This window comes from Solanum lycopersicum, chromosome 8, assembly GCF_036512215.1.
Source record: "Solanum lycopersicum chromosome 8, SLM_r2.1".
Classification (NCBI taxonomy): domain Eukaryota; kingdom Viridiplantae; phylum Streptophyta; class Magnoliopsida; order Solanales; family Solanaceae; genus Solanum; species Solanum lycopersicum.
In genome coordinates this window covers 52,774,880-52,780,879 of record NC_090807.1, presented here as the reverse complement: position 1 = coordinate 52,780,879, position 6,000 = coordinate 52,774,880, and positions in this window count along the sequence as shown.

Here is a 6,000-nt window from a genome sequence, read left to right as displayed (position 1 = left end):
GATAGGATGTTTGATGTATCTTACAGCAACAAGACCACATATATTGTATGATCTAAGTGTTCTATCCCGATTCTTGAATTCTCCTAGTGAATTGCATATACAAGATGCAAAAAGAGTACTCAGATATATCACAGGCACAATGGACTATGATATGAAAAGTACTTCAGGGTACGGTTTTATTTTTGGTGTTGGATACCTTTCTTGTTGTTCCAAAAAATAAGAGATTGTTGCGCAATCAATTGCAGCAGCAGAATTCATTGCTGCTACAGCACCAGGCAATCAAGCTTTATGGATACAGAAAATCTTATGCGATCTTGGGTTGTAAATGAAGGAAAGCACTAAAATATGTATGGGCACCAAAGTTGCCTCTGCTATTTCTCACAATCCAATTTTTTCATAGAAAGACCATACATTTCAATGTGACGCTATACTTTCGAAGAGAAGTGCAAGGGATGGTTTAGCGAATCTGGTATATTGCAGAACGAAAGAGCAGGTGACTGATATTTTTACAAAAACTCTTCCGGCAAGCAAATTTGAGTTCTTCGGAAAGGGACATGGAATTTGCAACTCTTGATGCAAGGAGAAGTGTTGAAATCTACCTCTTGAGTTATTAATTGATGTTGAATTGGCATGATGACATGGCTGATGATGTGTTTTCTATTTTCTAAATATAAATATTTCAGTTTTAGTTTTTTAGTTTTGAGTTTCCTAGTCTTTAGGCATGTTGAGTTGTTGGTAGACTTAGTGCCTAGTTCTTTTTCTAGTTACTGAATTATGTACTACAAAAGGTTAGGAGTTCGTTCTATTTAATCATTTCTTCTTTCAACTTAATATTATGTCTCTCTTATCTTCTTTTATTGTATGTTTTTTCTTTAGCTGATAACACCAACAATTTCCTTGTACAACAACACAGATTTCTTGAGGTCTGAATAGTCTACTCTGTTTTACAAAGTTATGAGTTGAATCCATGTCAATTATTTCTCTTCCCATATCCCACACCCAGGGGCGGATACATGTGCAATCTAGGGGGTTCACTAGAACCCCCTACGTCGAAAAATTAAACTGTATATGTTAGGTCAATTTCTGGTTTTATGAGTATATTAATAAAAATGAACCCCTAACTATTAAAGAGAAGGATCACGTAATGAATAAGGGGATCAAGTTCTGCCTGGAATGGCCGAGTTTGATTCTCACTCTGTGCATATTTTTTTCACCTTTTTTTTTTACTTTAAAAAGGCTGAGACGTTTTGGGCCCAGATTCCAAAACAAATGAAAAGGCTTCATTGGTTCAATGTGAAGCTTTATCCTTTTTATTTTTTACTATTCTCTTTTCTCAATTTGTCTTTGTTTAAATTTATCAGTCACATTCTTTGTAATTTTTTCCTTTATTCTTCAACTAGGTAGTCCACCTGCGGGCATAAGAAATCTTTCTAAACTTGTGAACAACTTTACCAATGATAGACTTTTATAAGAAAAAAGTAAATTTTTGTAGGTTTTTAGAAAATTTATAGACAAATTACATGATTTGACGTTATCTCATATCTCAAAATTTTTTAATATACAATTAATGATTAGAAATATCTTGATATTTAATTATTTTTATCTTTTACATAATTTATCATATTATATGTTTTATGATATAATTTTCCTGTTAAAATTGAGTCATGTTTTTATGTAGCCATTAAAAATCTTTTTTTTTTATACATGAAATATAGAATCTAATAGTTTTATGGTTATTATAATTCCTTGTGTAAAAACATTTTGTGAAAGTTTTTGATAATGAATATAGTTATAAATAAGTTACGTCCTTTAAAAAGTATACACCACAACAACAGAAATAATATTTTTAGACATAATCTACTTATTTGAGGTCAAATGTTTCTCACTTTTCGTTATTATTACATTGTTATTCTAAAAAAAATTATAGAAGGAGAAAAATATATTTGAAACAACAACAAAATAATATTTGTTAACCCTTATAGAAATTCATTCTTCATTAAACTACAGAAGGCCATTCTGAATTTTTCATCAATGTAACTTTATGACTTTTTAGGAATATTTATGTATGATTGTTTCATTATGAAAGTATATAGAGATAAATGTTTTATTCTGGACTCATGTTAAAGAAACATTCTCAAACATTAAAATTTAAAAATGAGTCTAACTTAGATAATTTGAACGCTTAACAATGACTTGAGGAATGAAGGACAACCAATCTATGTTAACAGACTTATCTTCTTTAACTTAAAATCTTACTTTTATTTGTAGGTTTTGTTTCATATTTTTCAAATTAAGATTGACTAAAATAGTCACATCTTACGTCAAAAATATTTAGAAGATTGAATGAGAAATGAAAATAAACATTAAAAGGACGAAGATCTTTGTCATAGTGGCATTATATACATGTCAAAAAAAAATCAATTCAATTGTAAGAAGACAACAAAAGAGCGAGAAAAAACATACAATAAAGGGAGTAAACTGTGATATATCCAATGATGATAACAAATCATTTTCACCAAAAAAATTCCTACATTTTGAAATAAGATACCTCCACACTAATTGACTAACACTTCAATAAACTTTCAATCATTAAAGTACTCATAATATCTACATTAAAACAAAAAAATATGCACATGCATAGTTATTAACTCTAAGATGATTTTCTGAATAACACAAAATCACATCCTTGTTTGTGAAGGAATAACGTTGTTGATGAAGAAATTTCAGAATTGTAAGGGCTTTTTTAAGGTACCTTCAATAATTTCAGACGCGAAAACTTTCTTGAATATTCTATTAACATTTGTTATTTAATCAAACTAACAAATACTTATAACAATAACTTTACATAAATATAAAAATCAAAGTTTAAAACATATATTCAAAAAACAACAAATAATAATATAAGCATAAACTAATGATTGTAAAAAATTTACTAGAATATGCAACAATAGAATGAAACAGAATGAAAAAAGTTGAGCCCACGGAATGCAAAGTATAGTCCTCTATTTATAGACAACAAAGATTAGTGTAAAAATGTGGTTATTGTTTCTTATCGGAAAAGTCACAACCTTTTTGAAAAGTTACAAGCCTCCAGAAAGGTCACAACATTTCATAAAAGTTGCAACTCTTCATAAGTCACAACTCTTCATGGAAAAAATTTACAAATTTTCATAAAAGTCATAACTTTTCATGAAAAAGGAAGGCTAGCTTTGGAAGTATAATAAATTTAAATAGAATGTTGGTTTGTAGTGGCACCACGTAGGCGACCTAGGGTTCTCTTTTATATGTATAGTAGATAAATTGCCCGTGCTTCGTGTGGTGGTTAACTACGTCAATAATATACCTTTGAACATGTACTAATATAAATATTTTCGAGAAGGTACAACCTACGATAATCTCTAAGAACATTTTATCATAAAAATACTGAATCGTTTTTTGTAATCTTAAAACGAAAAATATTTGATTCTAAGTTTTTATGAATTTTGTTATTAATTCTACATTTTAAATGTAGTTGTTCATCACCAGAGTCTTTAGAAAAGATATGTAATTGCTTCATTGTTTATATATGTATATTTTCAAAAATTTGTAAAAAAAATTTATTCATCAATTGCGAGAAATTTTCTCCTATTCAATGTCTCTACATGTAGAATTTATGTTGGGTTATGGGTCTTTTTCCCTTCCTATGTGAATAAATAAAAGCCCAATTTGGACCAACCCATTTTTGTCCATAGAACCATTCTTATGAGGCAAATATAAGCCTATTTAGGTCTTCTTTTCATATACACAGAGAGTTTTTTCAGCAGCCAAAATGAGAGAAAGAGAGCAGTTTTCGCCGTCAAAATTCAACCCTAACAGCCAACTTCAAATTGCGATTCCCACTTAGTTTCTTGTCCAATTGAGCTGATTTTTGGAAAAGATATTATCTTCATCTCAATCTTTGATTAGGAACTGACAGAGTTGGATTTGGAGGCCTTCAGCTTCAGTTTTGCTATCGTGAACAGTAGCTGCGAAATTGGTGATTTTGCTCCTTTAATTCTCTAGATTTGGTGCAATCTTATTTTGTTGTTGCTCGTTGTTTGGCACTTGTTTTGTGGCCAATTTTGGAGAAAAATATTGTAACTCTTGGTGATTATAGTGGAGCTTTTGGTCCCGTGGTTTTTTACTCTTCACATCGAAGTGGTTTCCACGTAAATCTTGGTATCCTTTGTGATTGGTTTATTATTGCCTTGTTATATTTGTTTGGTTGAATTACTTGCTGCCTTACTATCATATTGCTCGTGGTTGTTTGTCTTCTCTTGGTTCAAATCGAGAAAGGAAAGTACAAACTTGGGTATTCTTCCGCAGTTATCCTGTCAGACATTCTTTGTTAGTGCCTTGTCTTTCCCAACAAAGTGGTATCAGAGCATTGGTTATTGTTGATTGTCGTTTTGAATGATGGAGGCAACTATGAGCAAAATGGTGTGTTTAAATGGTAGTAACTATCATATTTGGAAAGACAAGATGAAAGATCTTCTATTTGTCAAGAAGATGTATTTACCTGTGTTTGTATCTAATAAGCCTCAGTCTTTGAATGATGAAGAATGGGAATTTGTGCATCTGCAGATTTGTGGCTATATTAGACAATGGGTTGAAGATAATGTTAGAAATCATATTGTGAATGAGACACATGCCAAAAGTTTGTGGGACAAGCTCGAGACACTTTATGCTTCGAAGACTGGCAACAACAAGTTGTTTCTATTGAAAGAATTAATGAATATCAGGTATAAAGAGGGCACTCCTATTTCTGATCATATTAATGATTTTTAGGGTGTTCTTGACCAGCTGTCCGAAATAGGTGTAAAGTTTGATGATGAGATACAAGGACTTTGGCTTTTTAATACTCTGCCAGACTTTTGGGAAACTCTTCGAGTTTCTTTGACTAATTCTGCTCCCAGTGGTGTTGTAACCATGGAATATACTAAGAGTGGTGTCTTGAATGAAGAATTGAGAAGAAGATCTCAAGCCTCATTTTCTTCAGCTTCACACTCCGATGTTTTGGTTACTGAAGATAGGGGGAGAAACAAGTCCAGAGGTCAGAATGATAGAGGTAAAAGTAGAAGCAAGTCAAAGTCTAAATACAAGAATATTACATGTGACTATTGCCACAAGAATGGGCATATCATGAAATATTGTTACAAGCACAAGAGAGATATGAGATAACAAAAGAGAGAAGGCGATAATGAAAATCGTGTTGCTGTTGTTGCTAATGATGATCTTCTTGTTTCTTGTGATGCAAATTCCATTAATCTTGTTTGTGATGAGTCTAGCTGGTTTGTGGATTCTGGTGCTACTTCTCATGTCACGCCAAAGAAGGAATTATTTTCTTCTTATACTCCAGGTAATTTTGGAACGTTGAAAATGGGCAATAATCATGAAGTTGAAGTTATTGGCATTGGGACAGTTTGTTTTGAATGTAACAATGGTTCCAAACTAGTTCTCAATAATATCAAGCATGCTCCAAATGTTCGCTTGAATTTGATTTCTGTGGGATATCTTGATGATGAGGGTTATGTTAATACACTTGGTGTTGGCCAGTGAAAGCTTACTAGAGGTTTGATGGTTGTGGCCTGTGGTGGCAAGTTGTCTAACTTGTATGTATTTAAGGGCTCCATGTCCAGAGACTCAGTAAATTTTGTGGAGAATGATACTTCATCAGAGTTATGGCATAGAAGGCTGAGTCATATGAGCGAGAAGGGGATTGATAGTTTGGCTAAGAAAAATTTGCTTTCTGGAGTGAAACAAGCAAAGTTGAAGAAATGTGTTCATTGCTTAGCCGGTAAACAGAAAAGAGTTTCTTTTCAGAGTCATCCGCCTTCAAGAAAGCTTGATTTGCTGGAGTTGGTACAGTCTGATTTTTGTGGTCCTTTTAAGGTAAGATCTCATGGTGGTGCACTTTACTTTGTGACTTTTATTGATGATCATTCTTGCAAACTCTGGGTATTTCCTTTGAAGTCCAAGGAT